We start from the raw sequence: 17,186 nt of genomic DNA on the forward strand, positions 1-17,186 counted from the left end.
CAGCTGTCCCTCTCTTTTATGATTTTTATAGAATATCTTAATTGTTTTCTTAGAAAAGCAGTCATCTCTTTTTTACTCAGCATCATAAACATTTTATCATGTCATTAAATATTCTTCTAAAATGTAATATTTAAGCACACATGATATTGATGAATCTGTTAATTTGCTGAGTCAATCATGTTTTCAGATTTATATTATTTCCAAAGTTTTACTATTAAAAAGTACTTCCAGTGAATATCTGTGGTAGACTCTAGGTGTCTCCAAGTATCCATACTCCCTTCCTTCTTTAGGATAGAACCCCAATTTATTTGGTGTGACAAAAGATAAGCTAGAAAAATTTCATTTCCCATCTTCTCTTGACATTAACTGAGGCCAAGTGAGATCTAAGTAGGCATTTCATCAGGTCTCTGGGAAGTCTGCTGGGAGGAAATTGACTCAGCTGGGAAGTATTCCATTTTTGTCCTCCTCGCCTTCCTCCTTCCTACTGCCTGGAACACAGGTAGACTTTTAGTGGTCCAGCGCCATCTTGAACCATTCAAATGGAAGACACTCTAAGGTGACAGAGCAGGAAAAGGAAAAAAGCAGCCTGGATCTTTGATGACCCCCATGTCGGAGGTCTGCTTACTTCCAGACTTCCTTTGGTTGATAAAGTCATTGCTCTTTTATTTAAGCTGCTGTAAGAGCTTATCATTTAGTGGAACAGGAGAGTAGAATGATGAGAAGCCTTGAGGCTGGCACATGGCGGTCTTCTCCCAGAACAGCAAGAACATGGTGTGGCTGGAGCAGAGTTCTAGAGTGGAAAAGGGGTAGATAAGAGGTTACAGAGGAGTCAGGCGGGCCATGGTGAAGACATCCATTCTAAGTGTCCTATATGCCTCACAATGGCATGAACCTTCTAGAGTTTTTCTGAGTGAGTTACACAACAGTGTCACCATAGCGCCTGCCACGTGGTAAACATTTATTATGTGGTTGTGACTGTTGTTGTGGTTATTAATGATAGGACGAGAACACCAAAAGAGAATGCGACCAGGAGTCAGAAAAATAGGGCTCTGCTACTGGTTTTGGAAGTTACCAATCAAGACACTAGCTAAGTATCTTGTAAGACCAGGTAAATGACTGCCAAATTTACGGGAGCCTCAAAACCCCCTCCTCAAATGGCATACTGAGTAAGTCAAGCATACCCAATAGACATGAGCAGAATGATTGTGGCAGAGGGGGGAGTGGGAGCCCTGAGTACTGTTGCTACCTGTTGGGTCTTCATCTCTTCCTTACCATGGTGATTCCTTGGGGGGCTTTCACGGTGCTGCAGAACCACCACCAGACTGAGGTTGAATTTCATGAGTCACTCGGAAAACACAAATCAAAATCACAACAAGACAGGGCACGGAGGATTTTTAGGGCAATGAAGCTCCTCAGTATGGTACTACAATGGTGGAACACATATCATTGTACCTTCGTCAAAACCCAGAGAATATACAACATGAAGAGTGAGTGTTAATGGGAACTCTGGGCTGTGAGGGATAATGGCACATTGGGGTAGGGTTGTCAACTGTTAGAAGCACCAGTGCGGTGGAGGACATCAGAGCAGGGAAGGTTGTGCGTGTGTGGGGATAGGAGGTAGAGAGTGACACTCTGGACCTCCCCTTTAATTTTGCTGTGAACCGGAAATACTTTTGAAAAATTAAAACATTTAAGTTTATTAATTTAAAGACTTTTTTTTTTTTTTAACAAAGCACAATGAGATACCACTTCATACCCACAAGGGGGCTGTATTAAAAAAAAAAAAAAAAGACAAAACAAATGTTGGAAAATAACAAGGGTTAGCAAGGATGTGCTGAATGTGGTACACACATGCAGCAGAATAGTATTCATCAATAAAAAGAAGTCATGACACAGGCAAGAGCATGAATGAACCTCAAAAGCGTGATGCTAAGTCAAAGAAGCCTGACGCCAAAGGTTACATCTTGCATGATCATTCACATGGAATATCCAGAACACGCAAATTCATAAAACAGAAAGCAGAAAGCAGTGGTTGCCAGGAGCTAGAGGAAGGGAGAGGGGGCTGGAGACTGACAGCTCAATGGGGCTAGGACTTCCTTTGGAGTGATGAAAATGTCTTAGTACTAGACGAAAGTGATAGTTACGCAACGTTGTGAATGTACTAAATGTCTCTGAATCGTACACTGAAAATGGTTGATTTTATGTTATGCAAATTGTACCTCAGTTTTAAAAACACCAGAGTAGGAGCTCTCTAAATGCTTTCCAGTTCCAATGCTCTTGCTGTCCTGCCCCATGGCCATGTGTTATCTGTAATTTTGAGGTGGCTTGGTGCGTGCTAGGACCCAAGAAGAATGCCGATAGCCCTTTTACCATTATCCCCTGAGTCCTAAGGGGGGCTTTGAGGGAAAAAAGCACCAAGGAAAGGTAAGTTTCAGAGGGATTAAGTACAGAAAAGGCCAGAGCATGAAACACAAACAAAGTATGAGTATAGCATAAACAGGAGTTGGGGGTGATAGGTACTATAATGGAAGGTCCCTGAATTTGCCAGATTATCTCTGGGAGTAATGGAGATAATTATGCAGTTGGAAGATTAAGTAGGGACCTATCCCTACTCAAAGCCAAAGGGTTGGGTTCTTCATGGCTTATAAAGGTTGAAAGAAAAGACCCTCCAGGGCTTCAAGGGGTCTGCAGAAGGACCGGAAAAGAATTTTAGACCTATGCTGTCCAAAATGGTAGTCACTAGCTACATGTAGCTATTGAACACTTGAAATGTGGATGGTGTTAATTGAGATGTGCTCTAGTATAAAATACATACCGGACTTGGAAGTCTTCATTTTTTTAAAAAAAAGAATGTAAATATCTCATTAATCATTTTCATATTAAGTCTATGACAAAATGATCATATTTTAGATATATTGGATAACATATATATTATTAAAATTAATCTCATCTGCTTTTTTTTACATTATTATGTGGCTACTGGAAATTTTAAAATTATGTATATGGCATTATGTTTTGCTCGGATAGCTCAATGGACCATTGCGTTACTCCTCCAGGGCAAACGCGGCACTGTCCAGGGTCTCTTGGCAGAGATCACCCAGCCTCAAGCACCATCTGGGCATTCAAGCTCCCCGAGTAACTGCTGGGAAAATGTGGGCACGTCTTATCCCAATACAGCACAACAAACAGAACCCATTAAGCAAAGCAAATTTTGCTTGTGGCCTGGATACAGATAGAGGTACAGCAAAAGCTTCTAGTCTTTTTAAGCAATTCCATTCACTCAAAGGATGTTATGGCCATAAGCATAGTGTCGGCCACGAGGGAGGTCCCAGCATGCCTGTCCCCAGCATCTCAATATGTCTCTGAGTCCCAGAGGGTAGATGGACTAGCATTTTTGAAATCGGCCAGGAAAATTGTGAAATGTTTATTTGATGGCAGGGTAAAAATTGTACATTTTCTATCAAGATAGAAAATAAGAACAAAGATCCAAACAGCCAGTCCCTCACACCGCCATTTTAGTCACAGGCTGCCTGTGCTTTTGGCTGTGTTACAAAATGAAATAAATCCCTTTATAATCCCTCAGACTGGCTCCAAAAAAGTATTTTCACAAGCACCAGAGCAGACCCTTTGGGCATTTCTTCCCACAAATGCTCATCTCTGCTCAAACCTCTTCTCCACCCCACCCCCCACCCCCCCATCACATCCTTTTCCAATATGGCGAATGGAAATGATTCTAGTGCTGGTTATGTCAAATGGGGATGGGGGAGGGGGTGACTATAAGGAGGGGTCCAAACAGGAATCCCTCTCATAAGCTCAATATCCTCCCCAAACTCCATGATCCTTCCCAGGTCACTCACCTTTGTAGGTTTCTTCTTCCAACCAACACATCAAATTTCCCTTTTTCTGCCTGGCAACATCCCCCCCACACTGATGTTACCTAACACTTCACATAGTTCCTAGGGTCCTTGAGCAGCATGACCCTCCCCCTTAACCTTCACCCCCATACCTAGCTCAATGTAACTTCATGTAACACTCAATAAATATTTGTTGAATGACCCAATGAAGTTGAATCTGGTATTTGCCAACTCTGATAAAATAGGAGAAATCAATGTCAGCTTTTCTAGCTAGCTAGAGAAACAGGACAGCTATATAAAATGATCTGAAGGAAAAATTGCATCCAACACTTTGCTTCCAGGTCTCTGAAGGAGGCTGTTATAACAATGGACTATAAATACAGGGCAAACGCTGTATCTGTAAAGAAGCAATTCGAACAGTGGTCTGGAAGAGCCAAGAAAATCCAGCTTCTTCTCCCTGAGTATATACACAGGTGCGCTGTGTGGAATGAAATCCACTTAACTTGATTTTATGGACAGTGATTCATGCAAACTCAGTTCCAAACTGCTCAGCATGGCTCAGTTAAATAAATTACAGCAGGAGTAAGCCAGCCAGCAGTAAAGGCAAAAGACAGAAAATAAACTTGAGGTTGAGGACTGAAATTTTAGGAGTGCCTGCTGTGCCAGAATCAGCTTTCTTCTGGGGGTTCTGAAAGGACCTCAGTGGTCTTCAAGGTCATGGCCCCGATTTGACTGATAGGGAAACTGAGGCCCATGGAAGACAGAGTACATATCCAAAGTTATTTCAAGAGTGACTGGCAGAATCAGGACTCCTGTGTCCTAGGTCAGAACATTTCTTCATTTTCTCAGGCTCCTGAATGTCTTGTTCACTGTCCCAGGGCTAGGCACATCGAAGAGACTCGATAAACATTTGTGGAATCCATGAATGGCTGAATCTGCCAGGCTGGAGACAGCGAGTCTGAGGGTTAGAGATGGGAGAGAAATCGAAGATGACCTTTTAGAATAAATAACCCTGTGTTTAGGGATAGAAGGGGTCCTCCCTAGATGCTCAGTGTTCCAACTCCCATCTGGAGAGACACGACCACTCCCTTACTTTAGACTCTTCTCTGTTGCGTGTGACAGGCCTGCCACAGGGCTCCTTCCCTCCCATTAGTGACATTCCCCGAGGACCCCAGTTCCTTCCTTCTGGACTAGGGCATCACTGCCCAGGAATGGAGATACATCAACAGGGTTGAGTTTGCCTGATTAACGCCTTAGCACCTACTGGCCCTGAGCATACAACAGTAATATAGTGACATCCTTGGGGTGGTCCGTGAGATACCATTGCATCCTTATAGTAAATTACCCATGTCTTTTTTTTTTTTTTTCCTAAGCTAGCTTGAATTATCTTTCCTCCTTGTAACCAAAAGATTCTTACACAAAATAAAGGCTCTTAGTCACTGACACAGTGGATAGATCAATTTAAGGGATGGCAGTTTTCCAACATGGCTATAAATTCTTTGACAATTGTCCCATCAAGAAATGAAACCTACCCACCCTCCCTTTGAATCTGAGCAGACTTGCAACTGTCCCAACCAACAGAGCATGAGAGATGGGAATGTACAGATGAGTCCTGAGGATAAGCCACGAAAGGCCATGCAGCTTTTTTCTCATTCTTGGAGCACTGACCCACCACACAAAAGGCCTGACTGCCATGAAGCCACTGTACTGTGGACAGGCTGCATGTTGCTGTCAACAGTCCCCAGCCCAGGCACTAGCCATATGTGAATGAAGAAGCTTCCAGATGGCTCCAGCCCCTGCCATTCAAGTCCTCCCAGTTGAAGACCCAGGTATCCAGGAGCCAACCCACCACGCCATCTCTAAATTCCTGACCTGTGGAACATACCCACAGAAGAAAAAAAGTGGTGATTGTATTATATCATTAAGTTTGGGATAGTTTGTAACACAACCTATATAACTGAAACAGAAGTCTGTAAAGGACTAAGAGAAAGGCCAGGAGTATGGAACATTGTTCAGCTGGTGTTCAGAGGCGGCTCCACGAAATTCCAGTCATCAGTCTGAAGAGACACCAGGCTGGTAGCCTTGGGGCAGGGATGGGGTTTGGCAAAGGTGATTTGTTACAGAGAAACATCATCCTCTTTGGTCTATACCCGGGCATCTCTGGGAGGAGGCCCTCTTGGTAAGATGAGGAAGCTGACACAGGGAACAACCAGACTGCTCTTTGAATGTGCTTAAGTGGTTCCAGCTTGCTTTCTGAGCCACAGTCCTCAGGACCATGAGCATCAGAAGGGAGGGGAGGAATTGTAGTTCTTCAAATTCCCCCCTCCCTGGAACCTGAACTCTTTTGGTTGCAAGGGATGGAAACCCAACTCAACTAGTACAACCAATGTATGAATAATATGACATGTAACTTGTCATCAAAATGCAACTTTAAATTGTACTCAGCAGAGGTTGATGGCATCGCTCTATCCCTAAGTGGTCCAGCAGTTCAAGGCTGCCGTTGGAATGAAGTTGGATACTGTCTTGACCATCTTCTTATATATACTCCCGGAGCATGGTTCTCTACATGTTTCAGTGAATAGACACTTTTCTTAGGTGACAGCTTGATATTTTGCTGTGCTGAGGACAAGTTATACTGGAGTCTCTCCATCTTCATGACCATATAGTTAATATTCTGTCCATTAGATACAATCACGATAGTATGTATTATCTATCATCACTATCATGCTGTACAACAAATAACCACAAAACTTCAGTGACCTATAGCAATCAACATTCTGCTCACAAGCCTCTGGGTCAGGTGGGTGGTTTCACTGGGCTTAGAGGGATCATTCACACATCTACACTCAACAGTAGGTTGGCTTAGGAGGCTTGGCTGATCTTGGCTGGGCTGCACTCCCTCACATCTGGAGCTTTGCCCAGACTTTGTTTCCCACATCTCATTCCCCATCAAGCTGGCACAGGCTTGTTCCCATGGTGACAAAGGAGCGAGAGGTAGAGCAAAAGTAAGCAATGTCTCTTGAGGCCTAGGCTTGAGACAAGCACACCATCACTTCTACCCCATTCTATGGGCCAAGGCAAGTCACAAGATCAGCTCGTGCTCGAGGGGTGGAGAAATAGCTTCACTTCTCAGCAGGCGGAGATGCAAAGGTAAACTGCAAAAGGCATGCATTAGGAAGAATTAGAGCCATCTCTGAAATCGATTTACTGTATGACATAATTTTACTTTTTTTTTTTTTTTAAAGATTTTATTTATTTATTTGACAGAGAGAAATCACAAGTAGTCGGAGAGGCAGGTAGAGAGAGAGAGAGGGAAGCAGGCTCCCTGCTGAGCAGAGAGCCCGATGCGGGACTCGATCCCAGGACCCTGAGATCATGACCTGAGCCGAAGGCAGCGGCCTAACCCACTGAGCCACCCAGGCGCCCATAATTTTACTTTTTTAAAAGATTTTATTTATTTATTTGACAGGCAGAGATCACAAGTAAGCAGAGAGGCAGAGAGAGAGGAAGGGAAGCAGGCTCCCCGTTGAGCAGAGAGCCCAATGCGGGGCTCGATCCCAGGACCCTGGGATCATGACCTGAGCTGAAGGCAGAGGCTTAACCTGTTGGGCCACCCAGGTGCCCCATGACATAATTTTATTTGTAAAATTTAGCAACATGCTAACATAAGACAAGTTTGCAGAACACTGGAATGCCAAAGCACACGGGTTGAGAATTAGTGCCATAATGATTGAGAACTAGGAGTGTAGAGTCAGAGAGCTGGATTCCAATTGCTACACTACCATTTACTAAATGGGCTTGGGCAATATTCTTAGCTTTTCTAAGCCTTGGAACCCCCACCAAAAGAATGGGCACAATAATAGCCATCCAGATCATAAGGTTACAAAAATCAAGTGGGAACATCCACTATGAAATGCTTAACACAGAGTTTGCCATAAAATACATGTTTGGTAAGTAATAATAATAATTACTAATTTCACCATAAGGAGCCAAAGCAGGAGGTAGACCGCACAGATGTACCCTGACACCATTGTCGCTATCACTCCATTCAGCTCACCCTCAGGAAAGCCACTGGGTCCTGTTCAAGGTGGTGGGCAGATTCATGGAAGGGAAAAAAAAAATATGAAGCATCAGTGCTCATACTCATTCATTCATTCACTCATTATATGTCCCTCTGTGCTCTCCAATTTGCCTTCAAAATACTGCAGTTTTAAAGTGTGCTGGTGTTAGCAAATAATTAAAGATGTGTCCAGAGATTTAGTCCCAAGGATTTTTAGTGCATTATTGCTGATAAGAGCAAAAACCAGAAAACACGGGAGACTGACCAAATGACTTATACCTTTATATAGCGAACTGCAATGCAGCCATTAAAAAGTACCGTGTAAGATACCTAATGACAGAGGCAGATGGGAGGAGGTATTGCTTAGAGAAGCACTAATGGTGTGTGGGGTGATCAGCTGTTTCTGGTTCCCCCACATCACTAGAGCAATTGCAGGTCCACTGTGGGGATCTGATCATTCTTTTTGGATCCTTGCTGATTCAGGAGCTGGAAATCTGGGCAGCCTCTTCTTCCGTGAAAATATCATTTTCCAGATTTCAATCATAGAGTGCTTCAGTCTCCATCTTATCCTAATCTAATCACGAATAAACATAGGACAAAGTGCTCAACTTCATCGATTGTCAAGAACAAGCAAATCAAAATCATCCTGAGAAACCACTACTCATTTAGCCCTGGCTACAATAAAAAATACTGACATTTCCAAGTGGTGCTGAGGAAGGGGTGTGGTGGCAGCCTACATACATAGTCGCTTTGAAATCGGTTTGGCTGCCGCTATAAAAATCAAATGTGCACACCCGCTATGTAACCAGGCCGTTACTCCCAACTGACCCTCAACAGAAATGTGTGGGCATATACACTGAAAAACACACACGGGAACGGCAGCATTTCCCATCATAGCCTGACGGACAACCCAAATGTCCATTTATGGTAAAATTGACTGCTTGTCCTATACTCATTCCTACAGAGTCATGAAAATGAATAAGGTACAAGCAACAAAGTCAAGCAGAACAAAAGGACCCAAATATAAAAATATAGCCCTGTGGCCGTGCTGCTGTATGCATGTAAAAGTAGTTCCATTTATATAAAGTTTAAACACCGAAAACGGTAGTCTTAGAAGTCAGGCTAGTGGTCAACTTTGGGAAGGATGAAGGGAGCCGTGGTTGGGGAAGAGCACGAGAGGGGTGTCCCAGGGGCTGGTAATGATCTATTCCTGATCAGGTTGCTAGTCCCATGCTATGTACTTGATGGTAACGTAGTGAGCAGTACACAATAATTTGTGTACTTTCTTCGTATGTAATATACTTTTGCAATGGACATTTTTTAAATAAAATAAATTTAGGGGGTACCTGGGTGGCTCAGTTTGTTGAATGGCCAGCTCGATTTCGGCTTGGGTCAGGATCTCAGGGTCCTGGGATCGAGCCCCACGTCGGACTCCATGCTCAGCGGGGAGTCTGCCTGTGGATTCTCTCTCTCACTCTCCCCCTCATCCAGCCTGCTCTCTCTCTCTCTCTCTCAAATAAGTAAATAACTAAATCTTTTTTTAAAAAATCAAATCAAATCATTTTAACATGCCTTCTACAATAAGGCATGGCTTTAGAGCACTTTCTAAGAGTTACTGTCTATCGAACTGAGATTGGCTGTCTTTGGGATTCCCCAGGGAACAGGAGAGTGTCCCTCTGAGAGTGGCCGGAATCCCCAGGACACTAGGAGTGATGCATAAACAACAGGCAGAGTCCGGCCCCTGACGGAAAAGCCCAGTCCTGCCACGAACTCAGCCTAACAGAAAGCCCAGCCAGGGAATTTCTTTGAGGAGCGAGAAAGATGGGAGACCCACCCAGCGGGTACAGGAGCCCCTCCCTCTGCCTGCCTCGGAGATAGTCAAGCTTTTAACCTGAACAAAGCCCTTCCCAACCCCACTGAAAGGAGCTGTTTGTTTCCAAAGGCCTGGTGGAACAACTAACTGTAAGCCAGGGAGAGGAAGTTACACAATGGATGTTGAAATGTAGGCTTGTTGAAAAGTTGTCACTCGAGTAATGAATGCCCTATTTCCTGTTTTTTTGCCGAAAGTTAAACGCTGGGCATAATTAGCCAGTAAAAAAGCAAGCTTGGCAGCAGAACAAAAATAGCACATTTTGGGAGCCCAGGCCAATTAAAATTGTTTATGCAGCCATTTAGCAATATTTTTCTCCAAACTATTATGACCGGGAAATATGCAGCAGGAGACCGTAAGGCAAAGCTCCTCCAAAGAAAAATGGCCCACACATTGATCCTTTAAGCAGCCTGCTGTTCTCGGGGGATTTTATAATAAGAATGAACACTTCCATCCTCCTGAACTCCCTGGGCCTCCTCGGGATCTTGAGAACAGCATCACTCACCCTCTGTAGCAGGCAGCTGCTGGCGAGGTTCTGAAACCTGCTAAGGTTAAGATTAGCCAAGCTCCCCCACGTGTTAGGGACGCCAGCGACTACACACTCGGCTGCCTGCTGCCGTCCTTTAAATCATCCGGCTGATGCCGTCATCCCACTGAGCAGACGAAACGTTTTTGTTCAGAACTGGACAGCCTGGCTGGTGTCAGGATGCCTTGCTAGAACTCAGCGAAACTGCCCTGGGGCAAAGTTTGTCAGGATGCCCGCTCCTCCCCTCTGCGTTCTCTTTCCAGCACTTTCTGTCTGAGTCTCTGACGATCTTCCACATCAAGCACGCAGGTCCCATTTTCCTTTCTCTCCAGCCTCCGTGTCAAAACCCACATTTTAGATCCCTCACTTACACGAAGGTGTGATGGACTGGTAACAGCTTCAGAAGCCATCGCAGCTTCTCGCTGAAAAAGGATGCTTTGATTATGGAATTTCAGGCACTGAGTTAAGGAAGGGGGTGAACCCTTGGGGGGGGTGCGGAGGCAGGCAGGGAAACTTCCCAACATCCCCAAAATTTCGCCCTGGGAAAATAGGCTATTTTGCTCAGCTTGCCAGGTTAACCCACTTGGCCGAATGCCTCTGTTGGCTGACAGGAAAGAGATCTTTGGAGACCTTCCCTTAGCTGTAGATATTGTCCCAGATGCCTCCCACAGTTAGTCTTAGCCCGGCCACCTCCCCCGTCGGGGTTCTCAATCTCCCCAGCCCTGAGGCATCTCGAGGGGAGCGCACCTCACCTGGGAGGCTCACTGCGGAAAGACTTTCGCTGCCCCTGGGTTGGACAGTGAGTACCTGAGCAGCAGAAGAGCCTTCGCTTGTCTTCCTGCTCATGTTCTGTTCACCTCACATTTATTCATTCGTAGCTAGGATTTATAAGACATAAATATGGATCCAAAATGATCATTTAGCTTAATATTAAGAGTTCTCCGTGCCTTAGTCCCAGCTTTCCCGTCTCACCCTTTCTCTGATTAGTTATTTTCCTGAGTTTGCCAGGCCCGCCTTTCTTCCAAAGCCCACACTGTCCTCTCCTACGTCTTTGCTTTGTTCAGACTCTGTTCCCTGCCTGAGCTCCTTTTTCTCCTGGTACCCAAATCTCTCCCATCATGCGAGATAAACCTGAACCTCCCTTCTTGTCCTCAGAGCCATCTCTGACCACTTCTGGCCACAACGGTCCACTACATGTCTGAACTGCCACAGCATTTATTCCCTCGGCCTGCGCATGGCCTTCAATCAAAAACTCCCTTTGAGGGACGCCTGGGTGGCTCAGTGGGTTAAGCCGCTGCCTTCGGCTCAGGTCATGATCTCGGGGTCCTGGGATCGAGTCCTACGTAGGGCTCTCTGCTCGGCAGGGAGCCTGCTTCCCTCTATCTCCCTCTCTGCCTGCCTTTCCGTCTGCTTTTGATCTCTCTGTCAAAATAAATAAATAAAAATCTAAAAAAACAAAAAAACAAAAAACCTAACTCCCTTTGACATGCCCCGTGTTTTCTCGACCATTTTCTCTTCCGGTAGAATGTGTAGCCTTGAGTTGGCTTTCTCCCTCCAGCTTATGGGCACTGGAGTCAGGAGGGGATCTCTGGTCAGCAGTTTCCGGGTCAGAACGAAATGAACTTCCTGGCAATGGACCTGCTGCCCCTGGGTCCCCACAGGAATTTCCTATCGACACCCCCGCCCTCTGCCTTCCGTTTCTTCTCCTCCAGGCCTCACTTCGGAATCAGGACTTTCCCTGAGAGTCCTTCCATTCTCTCTCTCATCCATCCAATAAGCATTACAAGGCTTCAGATAAGAACCTTTGATGAGATCAGCTCCTGGAGACTATTCTGGTTCTACGAAGACGTTCAGGTTCCGTGGCTGTAACTCTTTGTAGTTAGCCAACCAGTGACCTTGAAGGGTCATCAGCCCATTGTCCCTCCCTCCTTTCCTTCAATATTTTCTACTTCATACTGTGTGCCATGCCCTATGCTGGGCCCCTAGGGCCAGCCCCTGCTGGCCTTTTTCAAGGAGCTGGCAATCTAGAAGGGGATCCAGGCAAGTTAACAAGCCCTGACAGTACACAGTCTGAATGATGGCAGAGGTTTAAGGTAGCCCATATGGATGAAATTCTGTTCTGTTGAACAATATCTGTTGAGAAGCAGGATCCACAAAACTGTTTGTTCTGTAGACCTTTCCAGAAGCTGTAATTCCTTTATAGTGCACCCAGGTCTTCAAAAATCTCCTATTTTTTTTCCCATTGCCTGTTAAACTTAGCAACAATCCTTTAAAAAGAGCTGGTCACAGCACTTAACAGGATTCTTCATGTATTGCAAGATAATAATTAGGTCATGCTTCTAGCATTGTACCAGGAGCTTTAACTTTGCCTAGAGTTTAAAATGATGCTGGAAAGTAATAATTCAGGCGCTAATGGTCCTAGCTATCACTGACTGAACATGTGTCCAGCGCCAGGTGCTTTTCACTGGCCTCGTGGAGAGATCTGAAGGCCAGACGGAGCTTTCTACCATTCCCAAGCCATGAGCATATCCTCTGAGCCTACGTCCCTCAGATGTCTGTTCCCCTGGTGAATTTCCCTTACCCTCTTCTGGTGTCATCCCTCTCTTTCGGGAGGGACAGACCAGCCAGTTGCCCTATTCTCCTTCGGCCAAAACCTCATGCCTTCGTCTTGACTCCACTGACATTCTCTCCCTTAAACTTGAACTTTTGGATGCGTCCCTGCTGCTCATGTTGCCTCACCGCTGAGTCCTTCAGTTTAACTTCCCACGAGGCCCTACTCCGCTTACACGTACACCGCTGATTACCGCGGCTTGCAACCCATGATCCACAACGCAAACCGTTGTTCACTGCGACCTGGTACCGTCTTCCCATTCCTTTGTTCCAAAGCCAACAAGCTGATGCTGTCTGGAACTTGCCAGTTCTGCTCAGCACTCCGCGGAAGGAGGAGAGGCTCAGATGCCAGGGCCGTGGACCGTGGGACGTTAGAGAAAGGAACTGTCTGACAAACAGCAAATGTGCCAAATGAATGCTTTCAGAGAAACGAGGGTTGCCTGGTATTGATTGCAGGCCCGCTAATGGTTCAGACTGTGAGGCTGGGCGTGACAGCTCAGCCTTGCTCAGTGCGGTAATATACCGCCAAGTCAGGCCTATTTTCCGGTGTCAGCAGGGAAATGGGAGACTATTAAGGACGCACCTTATCAGGAACTGAGCTCAGTGTCACTGGGGAGACGGTGGCAATTAGCAAGATGGAAGCCATGAAGCAGCGCCAGCTCCGGGCCAGGTGCAGAAGAAATTAGTAGGAAACCTCTTAACTGACAGGTCAGCGTTGGCCCCTACAGGGAGAGGGCCCTGAGCGAATGCTGATGTTCCCTTTACTCTGGCTGGAAAGATCTCCACTCCTAGTGGCCTTCGGGTCTGCTCTCTGCACACACGTTTGCTGGGGGAGCACCTATCTATCTAGTCTCCCTGCCCCAATTACAAAAGCAATAACGACCCCTCTCATTTGAATGACGCTCTCACATTTAGTGTATCAGGCAGGCCGTAGAATCAAAGGTCCAAGATTTGGAGACTGGAGTGTCTGGGACAAATGGGCGAATAAGCAAGCCACTATCTTTCCCTCTCGGGCTCTCAGGCTGGAGGGAGCCATGAGTGAGCCTGTGAGGGGCTTTCTTTTGAAGAAATTACTAGACAGGTATCATCGCTCTTCTGCTCTCACATTCTAAATACACACAAGGTCAAGGAAACGGATATGACCTGTAAGCAAGGAGACCCATTTCCTGCTCTACTTGAGTTTGCTGTGTTGCCTCAGAAAAATCCACTTGCCTATCTGAGCTTTGGTTTTCTCAACTACAAAATGAGGCCATTACTAGATGATCTCTGAGTTATTCCAGGTCCTCCAAGAAGCAAATGCCAAGAACGATTGAACATGCTAGGTAGGATGTTATGAGGAAAAATGCCTGTGAGAGAAAATGTGGAGGAAGCTGAGAAGGGCTGAGGGAGCCCTTTGACCAGGATGCTAGTCTGACTCTGAGTCAAGAGGCGGGAGGAGGACGCTTTCGTGGAAACATCTCAGACCAGCCCTAAATCTGAGGAACGTTTGGCGAGGCCATCGGGGAGTCGTCAGGCCAAGATGGCCGTCAGAGGAGTCCAGTGTCTCCCTGGGACAGGTCTACCTTAGCAACTGTGCTGTTCTCTGTCCGCTGGGAGCAGCCATTGGGAAGTGTAGCCTCGGAGTAAAGCCAGGGATGGATTTCAGAGCCAGTACTGTAGCCTCCTGCGTTGGGAAGTCTACAAGATGCATTCTTTTGGCCACAGGAAAGCACCCCATATGCCCTGCTGCCTGGTGTTCTCAGAACCCTAGAGACAGGCCAGCAGACCCGGACCCATGTCACCCTGAGGGGGTCCGGCTGGGCAGTGTGACTAGCAGCTGCTCTTGGCCGCTCCCCGAGGGCAAAGTTGCCAGGATGTTTGTGTCCACGTGACACGTTGGATCAAATGCTTCCTGTCTCTCCTATTTTTGGCCTTGCTTTGGTCTTCAGAGAAGGGAAGTCGGGGCTCCAGTTTCCCCGCTGTCATCTTTGTTTGAAGTGAAGCCAGACAATAGAGGCCCTACCCTGATTACGTCTGTCCTGCCCTTCCTGGATGGCCCCCAGCCTAGACCCATGGTGCACGCGGCCCCTGGCCACACGTGGGAAGCTGTATGCCTTTGAGTTCTGGACAGGTCTGGGCTCAGAAAAACCTAGCCTTGAGTTTCTGTTCCCGGTCTTCTTGGCTGCGTAATCCAGAACAAATGACCGCCTCCATGAGCCCTGACACTCTCTTCCATAAAAGGAGGGAAATCCTACCTCCATCTTAGGGTCATCGTGAGAATTCAGTAAGATAAGGCACATAAAGTCTTTAGCCCAGCGTGACACCTACTATGTACTCAGTAAATGACACATATTTGTGGCTTTCCCTCCCAAGCACCTGCTCTCCATATCATCACAATTGCCCTCAATATGATCCTCTGGTGAGAGAACCTAAGTTCTCGTAAATTTCTCCGGTGCCCAAGAAGCATTCAGACAAGGGCAAGAACACTTAGAAAGCCACACTGAGATTAGCGGCTAGTTTGTGGGGCTGGCTCGGGAAGGTCGTCCCAGTCGGGGCTGTCTCATTCATTCCGTGACTTCTACAGGACTTCTCTCTGGTGTCCACACACCTGGCTTTGCAAGTTCATGGGCAATGTCTTAGGCCCAGTACACTGGGATGTGCAGAGATGGTGGTTCCAGTCGCTGAAAGAACTGGAAAGAAGAGTGCGGGTTGGGGTGATGACAGACAGAACAGGAGGAAGAGGTGGGCTAGCAAGGCTGGGTGATGAAGGGCCTTGTAAACCCTATTAAGGAATCAGACGTGATCCTGAGGGCAATGGCCGGTGTCCTTGATGGGTTTCAAGTAGGAGGGCCTTGTAATCAGATTTGTCTGATGGCTTCAGAACAATTTACCCAAGTTAGCCCCCTTCCCTAGGGAAAACCTGTGCCCTGGAGAGGAAAATATGAAGAGAAAGGATTGGAATTGCACCTACCCCTTGAAAGCACTGCCCACTCCAACTTTCCCTGACCTGTCCTCCATCTGACAAAGGCCCCGCGGCCAGCTGGAGAGGAGCCTTGTTGATTACTCACCATTCCCTTCCCGAGAGGACAGGCGCTGATGTGTTTTCTCTTGATAACACTGGCTCCTTTCGAGCAATAGGACTTCCTGTCTGATGGGAGAGCTATTACCCTACCTCCAAAGAGAAAATGCTTTAAACAAATCCAGTTTTAGCCCTCCATGATAACGGAGACATTTGCTCACTGATCTGCCATTAGCCCTGAGTTTAAGGAAGAACGGGGACTTAGGACTCCCAGCGACCAGAGAGAGGTCTCCAGATCTGTTTGGTAAAAGATTCCAGGGGCCAAAGGGAGAGCAGGTTTTTCCCCAGGGAATCTGTTCCCGCCACCACACCAGCCTGGGCCTGGAGCTCCTGGCGCTTCTGCTCCCCACCCCTCAGCGGGGGCCAGAAGCCTATGAAGACCAACGGGTTGCCTTGAGCAACTCAGGGCAGGTCCAAGCTGCTCTGGTCACACTCGGTGGCCCTTGGTCTGTTTACATCAGCGGATCATGAGGAAATCTGCATGGAGACAAATTGTTACCCAACAGCCATCTGTGGAAACTGTCTTTTTTCATACCTTAGGAGAACATGAACACTGAAAATTTCATCCCTAGATGGGCATTCCTACCAGAGATCCTCAGTTGGTTTCACTCTCTTTCCCGTGTCAGCTGGAATATCCCTCATTCCTTGCTTGCTACTTTAAGACCCAGAGAGGGGCGCCTGGGTGGCTCCGTGGGTTAAGCCTCTGCCTTCAGCTCAGGTCATGATCCCAGGGTCCTGGGATCGAGCCCCGTGTCTGACTCAGTGGGGAGCCTGCTTCCCCCTTTCTCTCTGCCTGCTTCTCTGCCTACTTGTGTCTACTACTCTGTCTGTCAAATAAATAAATAAAATCTTTAAAATATATATATATTAAAAAAAAGACCCAGAGAAAGATAAGTGGGGGATCGTAATTAGTTAACATTTGCATAACAACTGCAGTACGCCAGACCCTGCTCTAAGTGCCTTATGTATACTCCTGCAGTGTAATTCTCCCGAAGATCCTATGACACAGGTACTGCTTTTTCTCTTTTCTTTGCTTTTTTAAAGTAGGCTCCATGCCCAGCACAGGCTCCATGTGGGGCTTGATCTCACAACCCTGAGATCATGACCCTGAGACCAAGATCTGAGCTGAGATCAAGAGTCAGACACTTAACCGACTGAGCCCCCAGGTGCCCTGACACAGGTGCTATTATTATTGCCATGTTAAAATG

General features: G+C 46.5%; 1 long non-coding RNA gene across 2 annotated transcripts; it reads right to left on the reverse strand.

The window, feature by feature from the left end:
• LOC116599673 lies at positions 1-11,622 on the reverse strand. 2 transcript variants are annotated; one of them, XR_004289446.1, is made up of 3 exons: positions 11,063-11,622; positions 10,290-10,732; positions 1-790 (listed from the first exon to the last, which is right to left on the reverse strand). It is a non-coding gene; the product is annotated as an uncharacterized LOC116599673 (long non-coding RNA). The 2 variants fall into 2 exon arrangements; XR_004289445.1 differs by lacking the exon at positions 1-790 and having other exon boundaries at positions 9,412-10,732; positions 11,063-11,188; positions 11,442-11,622.
• Between the last annotated feature and the right edge of the window lie 5,564 nt (positions 11,623-17,186).

Source organism: Mustela erminea, chromosome 9, assembly GCF_009829155.1.
Source record: "Mustela erminea isolate mMusErm1 chromosome 9, mMusErm1.Pri, whole genome shotgun sequence".
Classification (NCBI taxonomy): domain Eukaryota; kingdom Metazoa; phylum Chordata; class Mammalia; order Carnivora; family Mustelidae; genus Mustela; species Mustela erminea.